The sequence below is a fragment of the Lonchura striata genome, chromosome 1 (assembly GCF_050655825.1).
Source record: "Lonchura striata isolate lonStrDom1 chromosome 1, ASM5065582v1, whole genome shotgun sequence".
In the NCBI taxonomy this organism is placed as follows: Eukaryota; Metazoa; Chordata; class Aves; order Passeriformes; family Estrildidae; genus Lonchura; species Lonchura striata.
The window spans coordinates 94,907,560-94,921,111 of NC_140703.1; the positions used below are offsets into that span (position 1 = coordinate 94,907,560).

Sequence of the window (13,552 nt, forward strand, 5' to 3'; positions counted from 1 at the left end):
TAGCATATGTTATCTTGTTGGTTTGGTTTGGTTTTGTTTTTTTTTTTTTTTCCTGTGGGAAGAAATTATGTGAACAATGTTAGCAATAAAGAGATATACTGTATACAAAGTCTTAACATTTTCCAAGAGCACAAATAAACTAGGAATTGTTTTACTGTTCTTGTTCCTTGACAGATGTAAGACTGTGATGATACCAGTGAATGACAGGCTACCGGGGAGCATTACTCACCCCAGAAAGTCCCTCACCCTTGCTGCTGTGCTGGTGGATATCTCCACTGTGGTCTTTTGGCCTGGCCTCCTGTGAGTGATGTGATGAAGGAAATAATGTGGTCTGGATCTATAACTTAGCTTGTTGACCAGCTCAATGAAACCCCTCACACCCAGGCCACAGTTTTTACACAGTAAAAGGCCCAGCTTAATCTTTCTTCTGAGTTTTAGTTTAGCAGCAGATACCCGGTGTGCCATGGCACAAAACATGGGGACCATAAAGGTGCTAATGCTAATGACATATTCTAGGCAAATACATTTCCTCTGCATTGCAGTGAATTCCTTGACTAGGTGCTTAATGATGATGTACTGTGCTTAACTGGCTTATGAACGGTGTCCTAAAAGTGTGATAACTGTATTTTTTCATTACTAATAGTTAATTCTAAATATTACATCAAATGGTGATGAAGTCTTTTAGGTATAAGGCCTCAATAAACACTTTATGAAGTTCTGGTCTGCCTGTGGTTGCACATATGGTCTGCAGGGCCTCAGATGCAAAAATTGATCAGAATAGCTTTTTCAAACTAATTATTCTGCTGAGCCATTCTTCAGGCACTCATCCAAAATGTAAATGAGCATGTTCCAGAATAATTACGCTACTCACAAAGCAGGGTAAATATCCCAAGAAGAAAAAATTTCTGTTCCAAATTAGGCTCTTTTTATAAAGGAGCCATTTGGTAATATTGGAATAGCAAGGAAGTATGGAGAGTGTGTGAAGATTTTGATTACTCATATAATTCTACTGTCAGTAACTTCTCTAAAAAGTCATAGATTTCTACATTTGTAAAGCCATTTGGAGTGTGTGAGGTTGCTACAAGCACATCTACAAAGTTAGATGGTTATGTCAGATATATTTGTACCAAGTAAAAAATAAATTGAGTTTGAGTTCCCAATTTCCATATTTACTATGGAGATAGGGCTTTTTTAATAGTTTGAGTACAGCACATCCAATGTAACAAACTAGTTTACTTGCTTGAATGATAAATTGACTAAGGCCCCATTTAGTTGAAGATTTATTTTTGTGGCAGAGTGTGTTCCCATGTCATATCTACCCATCCGTATGCTCTCCCATTGTACAGCTTCACAGTGAACCAGGATGAGTAACTGGTAACCTAGAAAAACACTGAGAAAAATACACCTTTTTAATCTTTCTTCAGTCCACTTTGGGGGCCTTGTTTGTTGCCTCACACAGTTGAACCACACACAGTGTACAATGGGAAACAAAAGGCAGACTGGAGATAACAACCTATCTTCCTTCTCTTTTGTTGGAGCTTTCCACTGCTTTGGAAACTTTCTGCTGTTAAAGGTGGTAATGAATAATTTCCAAATCAAAGATGAGTGAAAGTGTGTGTATATCCAGCAGCTGTCAACCAGTCCAAAGGCACAGTTATGAAACAGGGTCTTCACTACCTTTCAGTATATATATTAATTAGTGTTGTGTTTAAATCTATGTTAGCCTTTATTTTTTTTTTTCCTTATAAGACCCTGTGCTAACTTCTCAATATTCTAGCTTATTTTCCCAAAGGCCTCTCAGAATTTGGTTCAGGTCTCTACAAGTAGCATGGCCAGCTTGAAGTTATAACATTACAGTTCTAATTATTTGCATGCAAAATTAAAATGCAAGAGGATAATTATGCCAAAAAATGTGCTCTTGTCTAGACAAAACCTTTTAAGGTTGTCAGGATGGGGAAAGGCATCTGCATTTGTCTCCAAGACATTCTGCACTCCTACCATGCAGAACAAGCACCCTGAGGACAATGCCTCTGAGACAAGGCAGACCTGATGATTATCCCCACACAATGTTGTGGAACATTGTTTTTTGACAGTGTCAGGCTGACTACTCATGTAAGGCCAACACATGTAAGGCCAACATGCTCTGGCTTGTGCTGGCTTTACTTCATACCTGATTTTTGCATCAAAAATGACTGTTGATTATGAATCAGTTTTCTTCAACCAGGCCAAATATTTTAATTGAGAACCAGTCTAGAAATACATGGATATATCAGGTCCAGCCCCACTGTAAATCAAATCTTCAGAGAAGCCTTTAAGATAGAACTGTGAAAAGAACCCTGAAAATGTCTTCTCAAAGGCATCTGGCTAATTAAGGAGCTGAAATTCAAACAGCTACAACCTTAGGAAGTGTTTTGTGAATGTTGGTGCACATCTTTGTGCATGTGCCAAATTTTTGAATGTATAGTTCTTCCATTGCCAGGGATATGAATGTGAAAATGTCTAATAAGTAAGCCTTGAGCCAAGCATAAATGAGACAACCAAAAATATCTGGCTAACCTATGACACTTTTTGATATTTCTCTCCAGAAGACATCTATAAAGAACTATATTTTAGGACCAAGGCTTTTTATCGTTCCTAAAGTGTTAGGAGGAAGACCGCAGTAAAAAGCCAGGCCAATAAATCATTATGAAAAATCGTTACTGAGCAGACACAGAAGCCAAATTAAAAATAGGACTATCATCACTTTATTAAGAGTCATATTTTTTTAAATGCCCATAGGACAGTGATTCTCTTACTTTGCTCTAGGACTGAATCCTGGTTCTGCACAGAGTTATTCCCAGGCAAGCACACACAAACACTTACAGATGGCTTTATTTTAATATGTACACATACCCTGAACAGCAGAAACTGTACATGCCATACCTTGTGAAACGTATGCTGTCCACAAGCTTAAGCAGAGTGCCCAGGAATGTGAGTACAGGCTGTGCAGTTACTGCCATGACTGTGAGATACCATGAACTGTGTGATGGGTGGCCATGGTCCAGGGGACAGGGTCACACACCTGACATGTGCATGTGGCCCTGTGAAAGGAGCATCCCAGGGCACCACAAGTCACATGCTGGGAGGTGCTGCTGCTCTGGGAGAGCCCCCGTGGAGACACAATGACAACTGAGTAACTAAATAATTGGCTCCTTTCCAACTAATGAATCCTAAATGCCAGCTGTAGCCTGAAGTAGAAGAGTAACCAGGGCACTGTCCTCTACATGCAACATGTTGGCTTGCGCAGGCAAAACATTAGCTGTGTACAAACACAGCAGACAATTTCTGACCTTTAAATCATACCAGAAGACTTTTGTCCTGCTCTGTCTTTATGTAGAGAGTTCTCGAAGGGAAAAGATAACCCTCTGCCCCATAGCACTTTGAGAGCATGAACTTTTTAACAGCTGTCTGAATGTGACCCAAAGTGATGAGACATTAGATTATCTAGTAGACAGGACTGCATTCTGAAGAGAATGAGGTAGAATTCTAAGTTAAATTCATCCTATGAGGATGAGACATCAGTAATAGTAGACAAAAAGACTGAGATTGTACCTAGGAATCAAGGATTCCCCGGAGAGATGGTGGGGCTGGAAGACAGGGGTGTTAATTGCTCTTGTTTATTTGGTGGCCATCTAACCTGTTTCTTGCAACAATGAGTGGGTCTTACTGTTATCTCATATTTGCTGTGCTATTCATTGTTACACTTTCACAAAACTGGTCAACAGTAAACATTGTAGAAACTTCCTGCTCTATGATAGGAGTCATAAGGAGGCACTATTACAAGTTGGGCTAAGATGTGAGACAGGATTTAGGGATCAGAAACCCTAAAAATTCAAATGTACATGACCAAGCCTGCAGTTTTAAATTGCCATTTAGCTGCTGCCTTGACTTGAAAGCATGGAATTCTTTGCTCCTGTTTCCAGAACAATTTCTATATGTCAACCCATGGCTATTTTATTTAAAACAGTGAACTAAAGGGACTGGAATCCACAAAGACTCTCTTGTGTCTTCAACAATATGCCAAAGAGTAATTCTTCTGTCTGTATTACATACTTGTCTCTAGTCCTTCCACTTCTGCCGTAGCCCCTGCTTTCCCCCTTCACAGTGGGGTAAAGAAAAGGTAGATTGTGATCTTAGTGGAGACCAGTAGCAACAACTTCTGAAAAAAAGCCCCTGAAGTAATCTGACAGAATCCCAACTTGGCTTAGGGAGCTGAGAAAGGATAGACCTTTCTTCCCCCCAACACTCACACACATTTAGTAGGACAAAAGTCAGCCTGAACCCCAAGCAACTAGTGGGAAAAGATAGGGGAGGAGCTGGACTGCAGAAATGATTGCAGTTCACTTGCCTAGACAAACACATAAAAATTAAATGGGAGAGTCAACTGTGCTGATCGAAAGGCTGTAGAGAAATCCAGAAATACTGGTATGATAGCAGGATTTTCTCAGCATTAATTGTCCCCAAGCAGGTATGTCATAACAAAAACCAGGTGAAAGTTTAACTCCATCAAAAGCTGAAGATGGGGAAAAGTTCTATGACACAATCATCTCAGAAATTCTGCCTACCAGCACTTGCATTGAAAAGAAAAAGGACAAATGTGAGCTTCGGGTGCTCAAGACATACCATTGTTTGACTACCTTTGAATTTGCTTTATCCCTTAATTTCAATCCTGTTGGAGTAGATGAGGCACAAACTTCTTAGGATTCCTTGAGGAAAGAAGATGTCACAAGTGTTTGCGATGCTTGCATGGGGGAACACATGGTAAGGTGGAAAGCTGGAGCACAGCCACCCAAGGAGTACTTTTGCAGGTGCTGTGCAAGCAGTATCACATCACTGCCAGAGCAGCACATGCCTCAGGGCAGTCTAGTTCAGGCCCTTTACCCACAGCCCCTTCCACCAATCTTCTTCCCTTGCCCTTCATGGGGGATGAAGAGCCCTGGGTCTGCAGGGATGACCTCAAGGGGTAGTCTGGAGACGATATCAAATTGTGTTGCTTCTGCTTTCTCTCACAGCTGTTGTGCCTTGTTCCTCTGCTTGCTTCCAAGCCAACAGCAGCCTCACCTGTTGTCAGTATTAAGGCTCTCAAGCTCTTTAAGCTCTTTGCTGAAAGATGCTCCCCAAGTGTCAGATCCAATCGTGCCTGAGCCACACTAGTGAAGGTGCAACCCCAATAATAGTATGCAGAAATTATACTGAAGTGATAAATACTTGAATGATTAATCATTAGTCATATGATTTGCTGTGATTAACCAAACTAGAATAGCACTGCTATCTTGATTCAGGCTCTGAAAGGAAGTAAGCTGATTGCTGCAGCATCTAAAGGCTGGCAGCTGCCCCATGGCCAGCCCTGCCTGGGTTTCAGGGGGCTCTGTCCATTTGTCCCACCTTTGGACTGCATTGCTGAAACTTTGGCACACCATTTCCTGGGATTTCCTGGAGACAGACCCTAGGATCTGTCATTTCTGGACTGTAAGGTAACCCAGTGTCCAGTGAAACCTGGAGCCAAACTTCCTCTCAGTAGTAATGTGTTTGCTAACAGTTTTCCAAACAGTGTTACTGCAGGTATTTTTACTGTACACTCTGCTATCAGTGGGCATCTCCCACAAAGCCAATAGAGACCTGGTGAGTGCAATGACTCTGCTAATGACTGATCAATGGAAGTGAGAGACAAGTTATAATGGCACCACCCTTTCTGAAAACAGCAGCAGCAAATTTGGCTGTTGCTTTCTGACACTTCAGTGTGTGGATCCTGCTAACTACTGAGATTGGTAGGGAATTGAATCACATCATTAGCTGGACTACAAGTCCACCTCTTCCTTCACTAGTTGCAGCAGCCTCAAGTCTCAAACTTCTGTAAAAACATGGGAAGATCCTTGAAGGCCAAGTTGTGAGCAGTTAAAATGCTGCAATGCATGTGTGTATTTAAATACGTATGTGTATGTATGAAAATGTGCCTGTGGTGGGGACAATTATATCAGCACAGTAACAGGAAAATAGATGGCCTTTATTGTTTGAGTACAAGCAGTTCTTTAAGTAATTGCACAGTTGTGTAACAGCATGGAAATTTAAAGCTGAGCTCTGTTTGCTCTAACCAATGCAAGGCTGGCACCCTGTCAGTTCTGACTCAAGCAGCACATTGTAACACTTCAGCCCTATGGAGCTGTGCGTCACAAGGAGAATTATTTCGTACTCTGTTCTCTTACTTATGGATGGAGCAGAGCACAGGCAGCAGAATGGATTTTTTTTTTTTTTTTTCTAGTGAATTGTGGGTTTCTATTTGCTTTCACTGGAATGCTTTGTAATAGAATAGACTGCCAGACTGGCTTTCTTACAAAATCACCTTACATGAGTAACAGTGCTGTTTCTAGAGAGGAATATGCTTTATACAGTACTCTCTACTGTAAGCATTGGTGAGGTAATGAGGTCATAGAAATGAAAAAAATTTAGAGATTTAAGGATTTAAATTTCACTCTTGACCAATGTGAAGAAAATAACTCCCCCTATTTTTCTTTCTACTTTTCTGCAGAGAGGTCTGCAGTCACTCTTAGTGAACACCACTGAAGAAGCAATAGAACTGAAGCAGCTGTGATTTCATCCTCATTTTACCTCTGTGAAGTATTATTGCCCAGTCCTTTATAAAGCTTTGTGGTAGTCCAAAACTTGTAACACTAGCAGTTTACACTGTTATGTTTGGGTTTTTTTTTTTTTTTGTCAGATTCTATTTAAATCTTTATTTTCAGAATTAGCAAGCATCTCATGTTAACTTTTGCCCTGAATAGCAAATGTTTTTTATTCATCCATGTATTGCCATAATTTTAAAATCTCTTTTCCTCTCTTATGTTGTGACATACAATACTCATGTATGTCATAACTGGCCGCTTAATTTGGTGTTCAGTTCAGAAAACAGTTAACTCTTTTTTCCCCTCAAGAGTAGCTGAATAGGCTACTCCTTCTTTCCTCTCCCTGTGTTCTGATAAAGGCTCTTTCTCTCTCTCTCTTCAATGTAGCTCCCTTCTCTGATAGATGGGAAGAAGAAGATGGGATGAAAAAGATGGGAATGAAAGAAAAACTTTGTGACTTCTCTCTTGCTGAAGTACTTGAAGAAACATTCTGTGGGTAGTGATTTCTGTAACCCTGTGTAATCATTCACCAGATTCCACTTCACCTAGGGAAATCTTCCAAGCAGCAACAGAAGGAGGCATGCCAAACTACAGAGCTTGTCATGGGCATCAAGAAACAAGTAGTCTTATCCAAAAGTGCTTTCAACTAAATGTTAGGCTCCTTCTGTTTTTAAATTCATTATGCATCATTGCCCACATTCATACAGAAATCTGAAGGCCTGAAATCTTAAATCTCCTTAAAGTAGACTTGCATGCAAAAGGGACAGGTGTTACCTTTGACAGTGGAATTTCTGGATCGTTTGGGTACTGTAGATATTTTTGTGTAAGTGTTACAGCAATAAAGGAGGTTACGCTCTACTTCAGGCTGTCAACAGTATAGAAGAAAAACAAGGCTAAGATAAAAACCATAATTCTCTGTACTTTGGAAAACACTGAAAGAATTGGCCATTTTCAGTGTGCCGCAGTGTTTTTGAATATTGTTCTGATTCACTGCTTTATAGTGCCAAGTAAGTAATACTACAGGTAAATGAAGCCAGAGATTAAAGTCAGATTTCTTATGGGAATGTTTGATAAACATGGATTATCTACACTACCAGTCCCACAGAATTATGTTTCAGAGGATATTTTAAAAACTGACTTCAAATAATTTTTAGTGGTTGTTGCCATCTGTGGTAATATGTAAGAGAGTCTTTCAGTCACAAAACAGCCTGAAACTTATTAAGAGTTCAATATATTGACTTCAGCTGAAGACTGTTTGAATCTTGGCTTTGACTTGCATTTAGAAATAGATTTAGCTGGGAAGTGGCCATTATTCCAGCTGCACACGGCTCAAAGTTCAACCATAATAACAAAGAAGTTTAAATGGGATTTACAATTTCCAGCGTGATATATAGCTGTATGATTAGCATTCACATGGCCACACTGATGCCTACCAGTTTCTGTTGATGGCTGTAGGACAAATTGTAAACAGAGGTAATTCAGATATCTGTCCTGCTCAGGCACTGCTGGGAGATGGATGGGACAGTTGTGAGTGCTGCCTCAGCTATCCCAGCTGCACTGGCCAGTGAGCCCAAGACAGTGCTTACAGCAGTGCTGGAAGTTTATTGGAGCTGGAGGTGTCCATGTGTGTTTCTAGAAGCTCCATTCAGAGATTGAGTTCCCAGACAAGCAAGTAGATAAGTCCCAGTTGGTCTAGAATTAGGGTTGGCAGTATATTTCAGAGTCCTAATTGGTACAATCATTGCATCAAAGATGCTGATTAGAACAAAATAAAACACTCCCCCCCCAAAAAAAAAAAAAAAACAAACAAAAAAAACAACAAGTAGAAAAGTAAGAATAAAACCAGTGAAATATTTGGCAACAACTGATGGTGCAGGTGACTCAGGTGCTTCTCCTGCTTCTTTTTTCTTTTCTTAGAGAGTCCTGTTAAGGCTGTAATATAGCTCTGGGCTATGTCCTTTCAAATCACACCTACCAGTCATTCCTTCCTCACTTATTCATTGTCTCATCATTCATCTGCTCCCATCTATCCATTTGCTAATGTCATTCACTACTTACTTAAAAATTACTTTTCATTCACTTACTGAATGAAGGACTCAGATAGCTCAAGGAGTTTTACCTTCAGTTTTAAACTTATTTTTCTTGCACTCAGGAAGACTTCCTCCCAGAAGTGAATGTGCAGAAACCTGGGGAACTTACAAGAAGCTTACTCCTAGCACAGTTTTCACTCCCGAGAAATGCCTCAGGTCATATAGCTTTTGACCTTCTCTATTTTCCTCCCTGCGGCCATTAGAACATAAGAAACTCCAGAGGAGCAGGATGAACTTCTCTGCTTCCACGAGAAGCACTCGAGAATTTCTCACTCACCACATTTACAGAGCATGTGCTGAGCTCTGAAATGCACCAGACTTAATTTATCACCAAGGCTGGTCACAAAAATAAATCACACCATTTTTAATTAATCATGTTTGAGCTTAAATACTTTCTGCAGTTTGTACCCTGGTCTAAATTATTTTACGGGAAAACCCCCAAGCCTTCAAAATGAAATGTTTTAGACTTTGAAATCTGACATCAACATTTTTGATGAGGAGAGTTCCAAAGTATCTCTTATCATAAAGAAATTTCTAGTACTTAACTGACTCCACAATTCAAAACTTTAGATAATATTACAGTTTACAAAGCTTTGTAAATTTATGCTTCTCTTACACATTCTACATTTCCCTTACATATAGAAGATTCTCAGTATTTATTAGAAGTTCCCTAGCCATCATCATTATTAAAAATGCCCAATGCTATAAAATATACATAAATGCGAAGAACTACATATCTATCATAAGTAAAATTTGATGTTTAAGCCAATCTTATTCATTTTTTTTTTGATTCTTGACTTCTGTTTGGAAACACTATATAAAAACTCACTACAGTTTTACATTTTCTTCTAATAACTTTGAAATCTAACTTTATTTTTTTCCTGGTTCTAAGTACAAAATCCCTTTCAAATCTGTGAAAATCTCAGTTGTAACTCACCTTTCTTCACCTCACTTCCTAGTGAGATTAATTTTTTTTTTCATATCTTGCTTCCAAAGGACTTACCTGAATAAGATAAACAGGTCAGTAAAAATATAATTTGACCACATATTTGAGCTCAAAAGAAATTTTCTTGGAGATTTGAGACACTGAGAGACAACCTCTTGATAATTTTATTTTGCTTTGCATAGAAGGACTGCAGTATTATACCAGAAGCAGGTAAATCACAGGCTGAAACTTTGAGGCATTGAAAATTTTGAGCAGACATTGTCACAGGAGCCATGTAGGAGGCTGGGGAGCAGCATCCCTCTGACCCTGAGCTCAGCACCTCTCTGGGCTCAGGCAGCAGGGAGGGAGGTCATTTTTAGCTCTCCAAGGGAGCTCCTGGCTGCTGGGGAGAGCTGGAGCAGGAGCCTGGCTCTGCTCCCTGGCTGGGCTCACACAATGGGCCCAGGAGGGCTCTGCCAGCTCCCCGCTGGTGTCTGGCTGCTGGCTGGCAGATGTAAACAGCTCCTTAGCTGGAGGGTGACCATGGTGTTCAAAGCCAACACACATACACACACAATGAATATTTTTACTCCCTCATATAAATTGTTAGACATTTGCTGCCAATTATTTGCTAGAAGTTAAGGCGTAAAAGCTTTCTGCAGTTCTTTTCTAGCTTTATTCCTCCTCCCCCTCTCCCCATAAAAAAAAAAGAAAAAAGTTATCAATCTTCTTTTGTCTCTGACCATTTCACAGTTTATTATTTATTAAGGTAATATCTGGCTGATGGTACTTTGTTTATATGACAGGAAGGAAATTTTTGTCTCCCCAGGCAAATGTTCTATTTCTCCTGTTAGCAAAAGGGGATCTGATCCCCTAAAGGCAGGAGCTCTTCTGACCTACCTTATCCCAGCCCTCAGGATGAGCACAGCTGGCATTTTGCTGCTACCAGGAGCCTTGTCTGAGACAAGAACAGCAGGAATAGGACAAAGTTTGTCCAAAAAGTGAAGAGACAAAAACACTTCTTTGGCACCTCTGTTGAGGCCTAAGGGCATTAAGCACTACGTGAAATCCAAAGTGCTGATTGACATTTTGCTGCTTGTACAATTGGACATTAGCCGGGACAGCAGGAATCTGGCACTCAGTTTCCACTTCCTACAGGAAACAGGGGAAAAAACCTTTAATTTAATAAAACATTTCTCACTTACTGCTACCTTTCCTGGTTGAAAGAATCTCTTACACTCTGTCCTAGAAATACTTCATACACAGAATCACACAGAGTGAATGTTGGAAGTTGGAAGTTGGAAGAGACCTTCAAGGTCACCAAGTCCAACCCATGTTCTAAGACTTCAACTAAACCATGGTGCTGAGTGCCACATCCATTCTTTTCTTAAACACATCCAGGGATGGTGACTCCACCACCTCCCAGGGCAGACCATTCCAATATTTTATTACTCTTTCTGTGAAAAACTTCTTAATATCCAGCCTATATTTCCCTTGTTACAACTTGAGACTGTGTCCTCTTGTTCTGACATTTGTTGCATGCTTCTCCCTTTCTCTCTAAAATCTAAATTATGGTGTTTTGACAGAGCTTCTGTCCATTTCAGAAATCCAGTGACTTCAAGTTGTCCCTGTCCTTCCTGGCATTCTCACATCATGGTAATTACAGAAGTCTAAATTTTTACTTTCTTCCCTAATTTTGCTATCAACATGCTGGAATAAGGATGACAGATTTAGAAGGTCTATTTAGTATTTTGACATATTAAATACACCTGTTCTTTGAAGTTAAGGGGAATCAGTTTTTGAATCATCAAGTTACTTGTAATTTCATACAAATAGTATCTTCTTGGTCTGCAGAATTTATTTCAACTCATATTAATTGTTTGGGGTATTTTTGTTTTAGTTTTGTTTGAGATGGAAGGTGACCTTTTAATTTTGTTTATAATACAATTGCTGTGAACTTACTACCAGCCAAGTATGCTGTACACAGGTGTGCTCCCTAAATACTGCCTGCCTTGAGGATGGGTTCAGCTATCAGCACTCCAAGTGTATATTTTCTCTAAGCAATACTGTATTTGGCTTGCATCAATGGCTATTGACCAATGTATTTAATGTTTATCACTTTGTGGTTGAGTTATAGATAAAACTTGCTGCCAAAATGATCTTCCTACCTCTCCCACATAAATCCATGCCTGTATCTCATGACTATTCCTGATTTTCATGCTGTGATGTCATTCATTTTAAACTTGAAGGTGCACATTTTACACCAAAAGTGTCTGCTCAGTTTTGCCGCTGAAGTCTGTCACTGTGGCAAGAGGGAGCTCCAAGAATTCACTGCAGAAAGGAGGGGTTAATACAATGGAACAAAACTGTTTATTAATTTAAGCTTCTGTATCAGTTTCTGGGCCTTTTATACTGCTTAGGCTTTTGCTGCCTGCCAGTCGTATCTCTAACTGAAGTTTGAAACATCAGAGATGTCTGTAACCTCAGCAGTGTTACTCTCAGCTGGCATGAGTGGAATGTTGGCTCTGCATGGGAAACCATGGCTCTCCTCGTTAACTCCTACTGATAAAGCACTGCATGAAAGCCACGCGTGCATCTCATACGTAAATTTGGTTTTGCTTTGTTTGAACTGGAAACTATCACAGCTCTTTCATTTGTTTACCAAAAGAAAATATAAATAGGGGGATTTGTGGGCCAATGCACAGCAGAAATTTTACAGCCTGGTGCAAAATAAATTGCAGAAACTTTTCTTTGGATTCTCTTCTGTTGTCTAAAGGAAATAAATAAATAAAATAAACAATTTATTTTTTTCACCAGATGGTTTTCAAAGCACCTCCATATTTAAATGTGAACTATAGACCTTTAACTAAAACATAAAATTCTTGATTATAAAATCATGAAATATAAGAAAATATACTCCATATTGGTGAAAAATTCTGTGTAAATCCATATTCTTTCTTGGGATAGTGGGTAACTAGTTGCTTGTCAGTGACTGTTTAAGGGCTATATACAAAGAATTTATTTTCCACTGAAATCACTGTGAAACTAACTTTACTTAATGATTAGGCATTTACAACATTTTTCTAGGTAACACATTAAATCTCTGCCTATATACATAGGCATTTCTGCATGCATATATACAGGACATTGTGAAATAAATGTTTTCTGGGAATAAATATGGAGTGACCACACTATTTACAGATCATGAGGCTGCATATTTTGAGAATGCACAAATAAGCATGTCAGAAATCTATTACACAAATGATGGGCATGTGTTTCTGATTTTTTTAATATAGTGGTACATTTCTATTAGCTGTTGCAAAGTAGAAGAACTGAGTTTTGTCTTGCTGAGATCTACTGTGGTTCCAGAACTGTATATCTGCATTGCATCTTCAGAACAGAACAGCATACATGATGGACTAGAACAGAATATTTCCGTTGGAAGGGACCTAAACAATCTTCCAGTCCAACTGGCTACTCTTCAGCCAGTTCCTTGTGCTGCACACTATGGACCCGCTTATCCCATAGCTGGACAACTTGTACAGAAAGATATGAAGGACAGTATCAAAGGCCTTAAAAAATCTACATAAACTACATTCACCACCTTCCATTCACCCACTAGATGAGTGATCTTACTAGAGATGGATATCAAATTAGTTAAGCAGGACTTTGCCTTTGTGAACCCACATTGGTTTGTGCCTGTTAATTATATTATTATTTAAATGCCTCCCAGTAGTGTCCAGAAGGACAGTGAGGTTTGTGGCCTGTGGCACACACAGTACATGCATGGCAGGTGACTGCTGGAGGACCTTGAGCTCACATTTCATGCCCTGAGTGGTGGCCCCTCTGTGTTTCTTCAACCTTTTTTACCTCTGCAG

The 13,552-nt window shown here is 39.6% G+C and overlaps 1 long non-coding RNA gene across 1 annotated transcript; it reads left to right on the top strand.

Moving 5' to 3' along the window:
• The first annotated feature begins 1,422 nt into the window (after window positions 1-1,422).
• LOC146768780 (uncharacterized) lies at window positions 1,423-8,481 on the top strand. The gene is made up of 2 exons (XR_014956397.1): window positions 1,423-5,513; window positions 6,566-8,481. It is a non-coding gene; the product is annotated as an uncharacterized LOC146768780 (long non-coding RNA).
• The last annotated feature ends 5,071 nt before the right edge of the window (window positions 8,482-13,552 follow it).